We start from the raw sequence: 15,725 nt of genomic DNA on the forward strand, positions 1-15,725 counted from the left end.
TCTTGTCCACAGGAAGTTCAACCAATGCAGCATTTCCAAATATCAGATAACGTCCCCATTGGTTAAATATTGTTTCAATAATGCGAATCGGCAGAAAGATTGCGCAAAAGTTTACTTTGTCGTTTTAATGCTTTTAATCGTTTCAAATTAGTATTAAATTGTCCCAATTATGGTTAATGAGCTTAATATAATGTATTCATGTATGTGTTTGACAATGATATATCACTCATTAAAACAATTTTCACATTGTTTTCACTACGTGAGATGGCATTTCATTTACATTTACGATAAAATAGTGGTTTGGGTGTAATAACAGTTTTCATTAATTAATTTAGAGATGCATTTTCATTTGTTGAGTTAATGATTAGGTTAATTCGTTATTTCTCGCGAAAAGAGGGAACCACAGCTGAAAGAGAATACACAACTTGTATTATTGAGGTCAAGAGTTCGTTTTAACATCACTTTTTGCACACATAGGCTAATCACGACTCGGGATACATTTAAATTGGAATCTGAAACATTATGCGACCTGACTGGAACTCGGAAAAGGACACACCGATTACAAGACGTCGATACATTACCACTTGGTCTGGCGAACGCCAATAATAATGAGGGGTTGTAGGAGTGGTAGAGGGGTGACGGAAAGTAGAAAATAAATAGTATTTTTGGGGGTATTTAATGTTATATTTATACACATACAAACCTAAGAAAATATTTATTTTGATACATGTGTGTCGGGGGTGGGGAAGGGGGAAAAGAGAGGGGCAGAAAGATATTGGGAGAGATGGGACGTAGAGGTAATTGTGGAAAATGTTTTATTTGACGTTCAGTAATAAAAACAATCAAATCAATGATGATTATCTTATAAATACCATATTTAATGTAAATTTGTTTTAAAAATGGGGGCGGGGAGCTGTTTGTTTTACGTTCAGTGCAGGATAACAAGTGGAGACATATAGTGGTTCGTATCTCACTTTAAACTGTAGGTCCAGGCCCCATTAGCCTATCTGTGTATAACGTGGATTTAGAATTCAGTAGAAAATAACGTCGATCTAGTATTTTGGATTTTAGATGCGTTGAGACCACTAAAATTTCCAATTCTTATAATAAGAAACCTGTCCTCATATTACCATTTTGAAAGAGAGAGAGTTAATTGTATAATCTTTCGTTGTTAGTTTCAAAGAAGACTAATTCAAATAGTAACAATGGGAACGAATAAAGCTTACGAAAAGTTTTTGCCACCGTGCGGATTTGAACCTACGACCATTACAGTGACAACCCAGTGCGATAACCACTACCCCACGAGTTCGTTCCTTCTTACGGCATGATTATGAGTTAATGCCAATTCGTTCAATATGCATTAGAAATATAATCTCCACCCGCCTCTTTATAAACAACACACCCAAACGCTCCTTTGTAGCAAATGAAATAAAGGTGGTATGAATGTCACAAAACATTTAAGCAAAATCTACTATATTTACGACGCAATCGTTTTACATGGAGAGGCTACAGCTTCGAGAATTGAGGTTGTGGTTTGACTGTAATTGTAGGATACCCCATATCGATAAGCCAAGGCTCTAGTGTGCACTAGATTGGTTCATTTGTAGTGACGTGCTCAGGAATTTGTAAAGAGGTATGTGAATATAAAAATGTGTTAATGCTAATTTTTTAAACAGTGAACTCATAATTTAATATCTCTCTGTCCATCTCATTATCCTACTTAGGAACTAATTAGTATTGCAGGAGTCATACTGAAAATAAATCTCACGTGACAATGACGAGACATTAGATTTACGGAAGGAATAGTTTTCATATTTTAAAACCTCGAAGGGCCTTGGACTATCTCCCGACTGTCAGTCTCCCTTCCACAATCCTACCTAGAGTTATCTTCAACTGGCAACGAGGTGACGTTGGTCAGCACGTCGAACCCTCAGCCGTTATAGAATATATCTGAAACCAGGTTACACCAGTCACTCGTAGCTCCCCAATTTCCTCACGATGGTGGGTTGCCACTGGTCCTATACAGATAACAGGCCGAGAACCCAGGACGACTCGAATCCATGCCGTCCCGCTGCCGTCGGAATCCAAAGCACAGAGTCTTAAACCGCACCGTTACAGAGGAGGAGAGTTTTCATATTTTGTTTCTTATAAATGTCGACAATACATTAAATATATTACGCACCAAAAATTAGTGTAAAAAAATAGCCGGTTCTATAAGAGATTCGAACCTTCGATCTTCACTCAACTAGGCCGCTATTTTTAACAATTTCCCATTTTCTCACTCAATAACCTTCGTTGAACGTTGTCTTAAGAGTCGTTAGCAACCTTGTAAACCTTATTAACCTATCTGCTGTCTATCACAAATGTATTTTACAACCTGGAGTACATTTTGATGTCTGCAATTTAGAACTTGACTTTCGTGGTAAGTAATTCTCTACCGTCTACTATAATAAATAAATCAAAGTCTACATATCTCATATTTTGTAAATGCGAAATGTCATTGTTAAAAGTTAGAAACTATTTCTTATTCCACCGTTAGTTCCAGATTTAGCCACAGCATTCTGCAAACCAGCGTGAAATGTGTTTCCCACACTTCCAAGGTCGGGTGAACCCTTATCAGTTGCATTGGATGCCTGTGAACATGTTACTTCATACGTCATGGTAAACTGGTGGATTTCTTCCCCTTCCCCTTTAACCTTGAACGGAAGTTATCCCCGACTGGGCACGACGAATCAATCACAGAAAAGCAGACTGTCTAGTAAATCGCATGCCATGTATTATTTTGAGCTCCTAGGTTTTGGAAAGTGAAATAAAAAAGTATGTAACATTAATTCATAATGGTTGACTTCTTTGGATATTATTTCATGACTCTTTTCTACTTACTCCAATGAAACTTTTGTCTACTGTTTTCAGTAGATCAATAGGTGTTTTGAAACATCTATGTTAAGATTTTTTAAATTTGATTTACAATTTGTGTGCCTGAAAACTTAGGGTATTTTACACCCGTCATGCTTTACGGGGTCCAGCCCCTTATCATGACAGAAATAAAAGCGTGTCTGAAAACTAAAATATTCTTACCTGGGTTAAAAGCTGAGCCTGTAAAGCGACAGACAGTCAGCACAAACAAGGACAACACACACGCAGTCCTACAAAGATTATACTAACAGTAGGTCCAGTCAACAGAGCCTTGTTAGTCTGCAAAATGCAGTTCAGGGTGTAGTACATGGAACTGAGGTTGGTTTAAATTTTAAATAGATATAAAAACAAATTGTTAGTGAGGAGGAATAAAAAGTTATATTTACAGCTAACATGCTGAGCTAAACACACTACAAGGGTGTAAGGGATGACCTTCCACGAAGTATGTACACCCAATTGTTGCTTCCACGTAGTACACCCTGGACTTCAGTTTGCAGACGAACGAGGCTCTGGCGACTGGCCCCATGGCCAGTATAATTTTCGGTGTTGTCCTGTGTTTTGTCCTTGTGGGTACTGAGTGCCTCTTTACAGCCTCAGCTTTTAACCGAATTCAGAATATTTTAATATTTTAGTTACAACACGACGTTACAGTTATGTTATTTTAGTTCTGATAAGGGGCTGGACCCCGTATAAAGTGACAGGTGCAAAATAGCCTAAGTGCTGACGCACCCAAAATTTTGAATTCAAATTGAAATTCAAACACACTACATGCAATATTACATGTAGTACTGAAGAGAATATTTCACTTGTAGTTCCTCAACTGTAATTACACATTACAGTAGTGTTCAGTAGGAAATCATTGATTTTGAGTAGATTTCCGAGAGACACAGTAGAGTACTGCAATTGATAACAGTAGATTCTGTCTACTGTATAACAGTAGAAATTACGTAGGTTTATAACGACGATGAGAATGAAACAGAGGTAAAAACAATGATAATGAAATGCAGAAGCGACCTGGAGCAAACAGGAACGTAGAATGTCTGGCAGCAAGACGCAAGAGTTGATCAAGCGATTGTAGCATCAAATTTAGCTTAGAGCTCATAATTGATATTTCTACATGAGCTCAACATACAAGTTACATACAATGAGAGAATTGAATTGAGTTTACATCTCACGTGATATGAGTCGAAACTATTGTTGCACATTGAACTGTGAAGTGAATCAATATTCAATTCGATTAACTAGTGAATGGTGATGTGCTGAGATTTTGTAACGAGATGTGCCAAATGGCTGACAGTATAATAACTTATGGACACATTGATTTAATATATTTGAACAATCTTATAACGTACGATTTTGCATGAAATTTTGTTACTTGAATCTACATCACTTCATTGCAAAGGCTACAAGGCATTTTATGGGTTGTAAAATTTTGTGTTCGATTCACCGTTCGGTTAACTCTGCGATTTTTATTTCTTATTAAATCGAAAAATTATTTATTGCATTTTACTTATTACGAAAATTCGTATATTATTTGCTTTTCGAAATGTAGAGAATATATTGTTTTTCCTGTTTTTTACAAGAATACAACTATGCATGGTGAACAAAAAATAATGTAATATAAATACTATTCACAAAAGGATGTCAATAGTATTTATTTGTGTTGTTTCTTGAAAATTTTTCCTAAAATAAAAATGTATAACTTTCGCTGTACATGACATTTCGTCGAATATGACACATGGATCACTTTTATGCAAATCCTAGTAAAATGATGAGAAATTCAAAAACATATTCTGAAAAATTATTTTCAAAAATAACATTAGAAAATCATTAGATAGGAGTGTTATTTTTTAAAAATATATATATAACATTTTTATTTCTTTCAATTATTAATTAAATACAATACTTAGTTGCTATATATAATAATAATAGGGGTAATCGAACAGAAGTCAAACTTATTATCTTCAGCGTGTAATACTGATAGCCTATCACCGAACCACTTTACCATCATAAAATAAATTGAAGTTTTTTTCTCGGAAATTACTGGCTAGTGCACGCTGGAACCTTGCCATACGAATATCTACCGTACCACTACAAGAAACCACGTTACAACATCAATTCTCGAACCTGTAGCCTGTCCATGTAAAACGATTGCGTCGTAAATATAGTAGATTTTGCTTAAATGTTTTGTGACATTCATACCACCTTTATTTCATTTGCTACAAAGGAGCGTTTGGGTGTGTTGTTTATAAAGAGGCGGGTGGGGATTATATTTCTAATGCATATTGAACGATTTAAGGAACGAACTCGTGGGGTAGTGGTTATCGCACTGGGTTGTCACTGTAATGGTCGTAGGTTCAAATCCGCACGGTGGCAAAAACTTTTCGTAAGCTTTATTCGTTCCCATTGTTACTATTTGAATTAGTCTTCTTTGAAACTAACAACGAAAGATTATACAATTAACTCTCTCTCTTTCAAAATGGTAATATGAGGACAGGTTTCTTATTATAAGAATTGGAAATTTTAGTGGTCTCAACGCATCTAAAATCCAAAATACTAGATCGACGTTATTTTCTACTGAATTCTAAATCCACGTTATACACAGATAGGCTAATGGGGCCTGGACCTACAGTTTAAAGTGAGATACGAACCACTATATGTCTCCACTTGTTATCCTGCACTGAACGTAAAACAAACAGCTCCCCGCCCCCATTTTTAAAACAAATTTACATTAAATATGGTATTTATAAGATAATCATCATTGATTTGATTGTTTTTATTACTGAACGTCAAATAAAACAATTTCCACAATTACCTCTTCGTCCCATCTCTCCCAATATCTTTCTGCCCCTCTCTTTTCCCCCTTCCCCACCCCCGACACACATGTATCAAAATAAATATTTTCTTAGGTTTGTATGTGTATAAATATAACATTAAATACCCCCAAAAATACTATTTATTTTCTACTTTCCGTCACCCCTCTACCACTCCTACAACCCCTCATTATTATTGGCGTTCGCCAGACCAAGTGGTAATGTATCGACGTCTTGTAATCGGTGTGTCCTTTTCCGAGTTCCAGTCAGGTCGCATAATGTTTCAGATTCCAATTTAAATGTATCCCGAGTCGTGATTAGCCTATGTGTGCAAAAAGTGATGTTAAAACGAACTCTTGACCTCAATAATACAAGTTGTGTATTCTCTTTCAGCTGTGGTTCCCTCTTTTCGCGAGAAATAAAGAATTGACCTAATCATTAACTCAACAAATGAAAATGCATCTCTAAATTAATTAATGAAAACTGTTATTACACCCAAACCACTATTTTATCGTAAATGTAAATGAAATGCCATCTCACGTAGTGAAAACAATGTGAAAATTGTTTTAATGAGTGATATATCATTGTCAAACACATACATGAATACATTATATTAAGCTCATTAACTATAATTGGGACAATTTAATACTAATTTGAAACGATTAAAAGCATTAAAACGACAAAGTAAACTTTTGCGCAATCTTTCTGCCGATTCGCATTATTGAAACAATATTTAACCAATGGGGACGTTATCTGATATTTGGAAATGCTGCATTGGTTGAACTTCCTGTGGACAAGACCGTGAGTCACGCCCTCCTGCTCCTCAGAATCGAACTTCACTCTGATTGGAGGATCGTATATTTCACAACACTTCCTTGTTTCAGAGCTACCACCATAATTTCGTAAGACGTTGGACTTAGAAAAAATCCATGCGACAGATTTTTTGAACATGACTGTACCATTTCCACAATAACTTAATTTCCGTGTATATAAACTTCCCATATCTTTCATTTTCGGAATCTTCAAATTTACCTCTTTTGAAATAGTCAATTTAATTTTTATTGCTGAACAAGAGACAGGAGACAAGCCAGAAGAAAGGTGTGTTCAGATTAAGGCATCTTGTCAACTACTTGTGCTTCTCATAATTGGAAACACAGAAATGTCTAGTATATTCGCAATTTCTGTCTTTGCAATGTAATGTGTAAACAATCCCGGCAACGCAAGATTTCCTGTCGTATTCTAGAAAATTACCTTTTCTACGTTCAAAACTTCCTCATTCTCAAGCGATAAATTTAAAAAATAACACTTATTAAAGGTTTATCTCGAGATTTCGATCTAGGAGGCTCTACGAACGATTGTAGGGTATGTGGAGACAAATTTAGCTTCAAATTAGGCTTTTGTGAACACATTTATTGGTGTGTATGATGTTAATTGCGGTGGATAATCTTGTATTTATACTATGTACTAGTTTCGTTTTATTTTTATTAGACATTAAATTTTCAAGATTTGATTTATCTTGATTCAGTTGGTGCAGAAAGTCCAACTGAGACTTGACCTACAGTTTGAAGTGGGATCCCAACCACAATGTGCCTCCACCGAATGTCGAACCCGGGACCCTTGATTACAAGGCGACGACGTTATCACTACGCCATCGGGGAGACACCGCTTTATCTTGAGTCTTCAGTATTAATTAAACTTAACTTGAAGGATTTTACACTTTTCATTACAATTAATTAGCTGAATTCAAATTGGAACGAAAGACGATATTTCAGGAGCTTAGCAGGTAAAAAGAGAAGCTGCCGTGAGTCAGAAATGAGCAATTGTGTAGTTCATTAACGCATAACGCTTAGTTGCCGTGTTTCTTGCACATTGTTTAGTGTTTCTGCTCTTTGTATCTTTCATGTTATTCTCGGCTCTAAAATGTCCCGTTTCTGGGAAAGTTCGCTGCTGGTAACATCACATAAAAAATGTATACGTATTTGGCTTGCTAAATCATTGTATTGGCTGTGTAGTCTGTCACAAAGGGAACTCTGGCTTCTGACAAGCGAAAAGATGAGAACATCTTGTTGTACGAGACAACACTTGAAATTGAATTTTCTGGACAAGGCGATCAATTGTGATGTTCCCATTAACTATGCCAGTTTATGTCTCTCGTGACCAGTATGAATATTTAACATTTTCAGAAGAATGGGCTTCGCAAATGTTTTGCGGATTGAATTCGGTTAAGATAAATAGCCAGGATGAAATTTACAACGGAATTTAGTTTATCTAAATTTGTGGATCATATCGGAGAGCAGTATTAAATTTTAGATAAAACTTCAGCAAAACGATAGTTACATACGTAACTGCGGAGATACGTGGGTCGTTCATATGCTGTAAAAAAAAATATTTAAATACATTAGAAAACTATACATACATGTGTAGGAGGATCCTTCCTCACTTCTCCACATAATCCCCATAGAGATTCAGGCATTTGTTCCACCGTTGCACCAATTTGTCCATCAATTTGCAAGAAAATCAGGACTCTGGCTTTTGAGCACTATTCTCACATTCCGCTTCACTTCTTCATCTGTTATAACCTTGCAATTCAGACTTTAACTCCGGAAAAAGATGGAAATCACTCTGCGCTAAATCGGGGCTGTATGGAGGGTGGGGCAGCCATTCCCACTCCAATTCTTCAATTTTGTGTTGTGTTTGCACTGCTGAGTGGGGGCGAGCGTAATCGTCAAGAAGAATGACACCAGCGGACAGGAGACCTGGTCGCTTATGTCGAATTGCGTTTTTCAGTTTATCCAATGTTTGACAATAACGGTCAGCATTAATTGTTCTTCCTTGTTTCAAAAAGTCCATTAGCAGAACGCCCTTAGCATCAGTGGCGATTTCTCTGGGTGTGTAAGTCGTGTGTCAACGGCCAAATGAAAATGAAATTAAGAAGAAAGTATCTGTACTCTTATAAATTACGATTTTGAGCGTTTTTCTTTAATTGTCAGTTTCGAGCGGCCGGTAGTTTTCGAACGCGGCGCAGCGCGCAGTGGTTGTCAGGCAGGCAGATCGGTCCGTGACGGGCAGGGCGTTGCGAGGAAATCCAACGTCTTACCACTGCCAAAACATAGCATGACCGCGCATGCGCACCCTGCCACCCACGAGCATAGTTAGCACTGGTTAGCTTCTCAAGGCGTTGTATTTGTTCCCAACGCGTTGGCTTTCATTCACCCCGCGTTCCGCGTTGTTTTGCTCGTGATTGTTGTGCATTATTTTTTAAACGTGTGGTGTGAAGTGATGTGATTATTTTAAGATGAAGAATAGTGAAAGTGTTGTGCAAAAGTATTTAAATAATTCATTTTCTTCGTTTTCGTATTCAGAGAAGAAACAAGTGATTGACAATGGTCGACCACGTCCGAATCTCACGATGTCAAGATGTGTTAAAGGAAAAAGTGGTGCTGGAAAAGGTTTTGAGAGACATTTTCGAAAAGAAGTCTATGAAATTTCAGACTGGCTTTGCGGGTGTGATGTGGTGAATAAATTTTACCGTTGGACATATTTATTATTCTAGACTTAAAAAGGTGTTGGGAATTATCAAGGATATGCGGATTTGAATCATCTCAATACTGCAGTGAGAAAACACAGCGAGTCTGAATTGTATCTTTATAGTTTCTTTAAATTTAGTAGTTTTGTTGCCACCCCTACTAGAATTGGCGTTCTTTTGGATACTCAACGAAAAGCTGAAATAGTGCTACACGATGAAAAAGTAAAAAAGAACAGGGAAATATTAAAGAGGTTGATTATCGCCGTCTGCTATTTATCAAAGCAAGAATTGCCATTCCGAGACCATGAGGAAAATGCAGCATCTGTAAATAAGGGCAATTACATGGAATTCCTTATTGCAAGTGCCGAGTTCGATCCCTCATTAAAAGAACATTTATTAAATTCTACAGTTTTTCGCGGTACTTCGGCAGGCATTCAAAATGATTTAATAAATTCAGTTTCGGATGTTCTGAGAGATGAAATCTACAATGAAATTCAAAACACAGACTTTGTGGCTATCATCGTCGATGAAACATCAGACATTAGCAAAAAATCTCAGGTGTCAATAGTGTTACGTTGTTTTTTTCGGCCTCACAGAAAAAAAGTCATTGGAAGATTTCTTGGATTTCATGACATGAGCGCCGATAAAACTGCAGGAGCTCTTTTTAGTCACGTAACTGAAATAATGGATAAATATAAGTGTGGGTATAAATTAATTGCCCAGACATACGATGGCTATTCTGTAATGAGTGGTCATTTTAATGGCCTTCAAAGTAAAGTTTTGGAAAATTATCCGAAACCTTTTTTAACGCATTGTTATGTTCATGTCATGAACTTGGTGCTGCAATAATCGTTGGAATGTAACAAAGAGCTTAAGGTGTTCTTTTGTGGTCTTAAATCACTGTCTACGTTTTTCTTTCATTCTCCAAAGAGGTTTCACGAACATTCTGCTTTCATGTTCAGAAAGCTCCCGTCATTAGCTCCTACCAGATGGAATTTTACCTCTAGTCTACAGTGGACAGTCAATGACAACAGAGAAGCACTGCTTATGTTTTTTGAACATGTTAGTGAAAGTGGAGACTTCGATCATTTGACTGCAATGACTTCAAGAGGATTTTCTAGCTTCCTGAAGGATTTCGAAAATATATTTTTAAAAAAGGCTTTATCCAACTTGCTTGCCTTTTCAGACGTATTATTCAGTATATTGCAGTCCAAAAATGTTGATATTTTGTATTGCAGTAATAAAATAACTGAATTTCAACGACAGCTGGAAAAGGAAAGTGAGAATTTCGAAACACTATGGAATTTTATAACTGGTGCAGTAGAAGAGGAAGAGGTTGTTGAAATGAAAAGGAGGCGACTGAACAACGAATCACAGAAAGACCACTGCCGGAGGCTTTACTTTGAAATCATTGATAATATCAGCAACCAGATAACAATTATGATTCGCATCATTTGAAAAATTGCAATATTTTGATTTACTAAATCCCACAAAACGGGGCTACTTGAATAAAAGAGAGAACTTTCCTCATCATCTCGTACATAAATTGCAGGAAATTTATGGCAGTCTGTTTAATTTATCCAAACTGCAGAATGAACTTTATGTTTGGTATGCTTCCACTGAAGGATCAGAGAAAACACCAATTGAGATTGTAAATTATCTACTGGACACGAATCTGAGTGGATGGGTTTATGGAAATATATAAATTAGCAGTGTTGATCGCAACAATTCCTTCCACGACGTCATCTGTCGAGAGATTGTTCTCGTCACTGAAGAGGATCCACACATTCTGCCGCTCTACTCAAACTCAGAACCGGATGACGAATTTAAGTCTTATCTCCATCGAGAAAGAATTACTTCCTAAGCTGCGAGAAGGGGATAAATCCAAATTTTATGAGGCGGTGATCAGCGCATTTCTCTCTAAAGAAAGAGGAATAGAGCTGGAATTCAAGTAACTGTAAGTAATGAGCAGTTGATTTTTCAAAATTTACTTTTTGGAAGGATAAATTAAGGGTAAGGGGAAAAACCGGGAATGTGCATGTGCATTTTAGCGATTTTTCAATGAACGGGTCATTCTTATGTCCACGGTGTTTTTTCTAGGGGTGATGGGAGTTCCACCAACCCCTCTGGTTGCAAACTCGTGCTTTAAAAATTGATTGTATGGCGAAGTATTGAACATATTAATTTTCTCCTTACCCTTCAAATATATTAATACTTTAAATGAAGTATTTACTTCATTTAAAATAATTTATGTAATTTAATGTTTTTCTAAATATTTATAAAATTACACGAAAAAGGTACGGAAAAAATTTGTAATATTGGTTCACAGAAATCAGGGGGTGGAAGGGTTAACATTTCTTCTTTGCCAACGCCTGAAGCTCAGGGTCAGGAGACGCCACTGCTTAGCATCCATGCTTCTGAACTCCTTATGACGCGAGCCCGCGTTTTCCGAACAAGCATTTACTTTTCGCCCTTGAACGCATGCGTCTTCACGTCTGTTAACGAATTGATTGTTGTTACTTGTAGACGAAGGATGGCGCTTGTCAACCATGTGCTTCTTTTTAATGACATTGCTTTATACAATATTTTATAGCACAGGGAAACTTATATATTGAACGTCCCTAGTATGTTCAGAAAAGGAAAACTTGTCATCAAGGACTCCCAGGTTTTTCTGTGCGGCAACTTTTTGAACACAATTATTTTCTATGAAGTATTTTGTGTTTAATGTGTTTTTCTTTAAGGAGAAGCTTATCATAATACATTTTAGAGCGTTAAGTTTCTTAAGTTCCATAATTCACACCACGTTATTAGAAAATCTAAATTATTTTGCAGAAGTGTCATGTCACTGAAATTTGAGATTTTATATATTTTGCAATCGTCAGTGAACAAAATAAGGTATTTACATGGGTCGGAAAGATATTCTGCAAGATCATCAAGGTAGAGGATGAAGAGAAGAGATCCAAGAACACTGCCTTGGGGTCAGTGGCGGCTCGTGGTGAACCAAAGTGGAGGAGGTGATAGCTCACACATTTGCTCTACTAGTAATGTGAGTTTAAATGATGAATTTCGTATAACAGCCAACGTGATGAGAAATTGATATGTTCGTGTTTACCGAATATCATGTTTTGCACGTTTGCACATATTATAATAAATTAATAATTATTTAACTGTAATGCGAAGAAGATGGGAGAAGAAATAGAATTCTAACAGATTTAGACGTTAGATTAACTTAACAGAGGGGAAAACTCATAAGAAGGGATATCAATTTTTGCACAACTTGATAATCACAATGACGAATATTTACGTGCATTGATCCTGAATATTTCTAGTAAAAAAGTTACACAGAAAAAGTTTCCTGCCCAACATGACTAATTGATATGTGAAATAAGACACCAAAATAAATAGCTCACTGGAAAGGTGATATCTGCGTTACCAGAAGCTCTAAAGTAAAAATTTCAAAATTACCAGAAACATTCTTGAGATATGCTTGTAACTGAAATTCATCCTTCTGTCCAACGCGAAATTTGCGAGTGAACTCATGACCTCCCTTCTTGGACACTTGTTGTAGATTCAAATTCGGCCTAGGTTTTTTATGTTTATTTTTTCATCCAGACTTCTGGTAGAAAAACTTCGCACGAACAATTTCTCCACACTGTTTCTAGCGACAAATGCAAAATTACAGCACACAACTACCGAAAAAGCTTCACTTCTCCATGGAAAAGGAAGAAACAACAAGTGCCAATACTATCGTCTTTCCATCCGGTTGTTTTATTGCTTCTGGGTTACCAGACAATTTTGCAAATTTTCAGAAATTTGTAGTTTACAGGTACCTGTAGCGGCTCTTGGTGAGTTTAGATGACGAGTTTCTAATTTATTTAACAGAAATTGGACAAATTTTTCACATTATCAGAATTTTTTCAAACGTGCTAATCTAAACATGTAATTAAATCTACATGATGTACTCCACATCATTGTAATCCGAATGTACTTTCCACTAAACTCAGAAAAAATACAACGCATATATGCGATAATTTTGCGAGTAACATGAATCTATAGCCGACTTCTGTGGCTTACATACCGCATTACAAAGCCAGGGCTCCTGGATTCGAATCCCGGCATGGGTATGTGTGTTCTTTGTTAGTGCCCTTCCATCAGTTTCATTATATGATCACTCATCCTCAGCGTCGTGATTACCGAAAAGTAGCAGAAAGCGACGGTAAATGACAAATATCAGTTATCGATATTTTCTTTCCTAATTGGAAATTGCGTAATTTATTGCTCTACTTTTATGTCATAAGTGAATAAGATTATGGAATACAGAATGATTTTTTTTAAAGGTTGGTAATTTTCTATCTTCTGTTAACTTCATTGCTTCTGTCAACTCTTCATTGTTTACAATTCTCCGGAGAGAGAGGGCCAGTTTCGCCTAGGGGGTGGGTTTCGGATGACAAAACCCTCCACCCTCCCATGCACAGGACCTGTGCGTGTTATTCCCCCAGTTTCCTTGCCTTTTTCCCTCGCGACCGCGCCTGAGAATGCTCTACGTCTCGTAAAGTGGGAGGACGGCGCCCCGCCAGATTTTTCTCGAAGTTGCGTATTCGCCCGCACGATGGCGTGTAAACTTCACAATTGTCGCAGAAGAATTAATACAGAACCGACTGATCAACGATCTATAAGCAATGGAATATTTGCAATCCAGACAATGTTAAAGCTAATATATAAATGTTAATGTAATGTTTGTTCACTTGTGGTTACACACGGCAGTGTGGCGTCCGTATCATCCTTATGCTTCGGGTACATTAGAAGATAGAGCTTGATAAGAAGAAGAGGTTCCAAAAAGTACAACTTTTTTCCTATTTTGAAGATAGTGTTTCAGCATGGAGAGAAATTTTCCATGAATTCTGAATCGATGAGATAATTATTGCATGTAATTGTGACTTGCAGTCAAAAGTTAGCCCCGAGGCTAATATTATATACAATTTCAGTTTAACTTTTAGACCAGATTATATCAGATAGTCAGTTATGTATTTCTATTTGTACCACATTTAAATATAACGCTTGTATCATTTTGTGGCCATTTTCAAAGCAATTTTCCCCGAGGTACGTGGCACCCAAAGTATCACCTAAAATCGGGCCAGAGCAGTTATTTGTGTTTCCTCGGAAGCAAAATGCACGATGACCTAGAAAGCAATATAATAAAAAAGAAACGAAAGAATTACTAACTACTAACATTAAACTAACTAACTCTCTAGCCTTCCTAAACCAGAAAGATTATGGCTGCAGCAACACAAGCCTTCCATCTGTCCCTATCCTGGACAAGATCAATCCAATCTTTTCCATCCTTACCGATTTCCTTTAGGTTCATCTGAAAGTTAACCCTCCATCTTGGTCTTGGCTTTCTTACAGGTCTCCTAACAAGAATCCTGTAAACTCTTCTTTCCTCTCTCATTCGTGCCACATGGCCTGCCCACCTAAGTCTTCTTGATTTAAATATTCTAATAATATATGGACATGAATACAAATTATGTAGTTCTAAATTTTGTAACCTTCTCCATTCTTACGTTCTGTCTCCTCACCCCTTTTAGGTCCAAATATGTTTCTAGTATTTTGAAAATAAATTTTTAATACTCCATTAATTAATTAATACTAAAATTAAACAGTGAAAATATACTTGCTACTCATTTCATATATAATAGACGGTTATCGAGTTCCTCTGAACTTATTGAAAGGGATCATGCGACATTAGGACATTAATCTGGAACTTTCGTCAACTGGATCTAACATCCTTTTTTTTATTCAATAAGTATTCAATTCCTGACATTATTTTCCTTGCCAGGACAGTTGTCTTTACACAAATTTTGGCGATCTTAACAACATGTAAGCTACAGAGCATTCCCTGACATTCGCTACGAGACTCGGCGGCAAGCGGCCCGGCATCAGCGTTTGTCTTTCCCGGTGGACGGGTCCGCTACAGTTATCGTAAAAAAGTTTAGAGTAACAGGGTCAGTTCTGAATAAAAGTGGAAAGAAAAATGGGGAAATAAAGTATACAAAGACAATCCGCACACCATCCGTGAGTTAAAAGAGAGTATTGTACCAAAAATGGGGAGAATTACAGTAGACGAACTTGCACGTGTCAATGCCAATTTCCTTCTGAGATGCCAGGAATGTGTTGCAGCAGAGGGACATCATTTTAAACACATTCTGTAGTCAAGGTTAGTACACAATATGAAAACTGTAGTTTTAATAGCCGACTCTAGCGACTGTCGCTGACCCGTTCACCGTTAAAGACAAGCGCTGATGCCGGGCAGCTTGCCGCCGAGTCTCGTAGCAAATGTCAGGGAATGCTCTGTAGATAATTAATGCATGCTGTTATATCTCTATTCTTATACCGTCTTTTTTCCTCTTAATGTAATAATAACAGTAAAATATTAATTAATTTACATATTTTTAATAATATTATTTTAAATT

This window comes from Lepisma saccharinum, chromosome 19 (genome assembly GCF_977018435.1).
Source record: "Lepisma saccharinum chromosome 19, izLepSacc3.1, whole genome shotgun sequence".
Classification (NCBI taxonomy): domain Eukaryota; kingdom Metazoa; phylum Arthropoda; class Insecta; order Zygentoma; family Lepismatidae; genus Lepisma; species Lepisma saccharinum.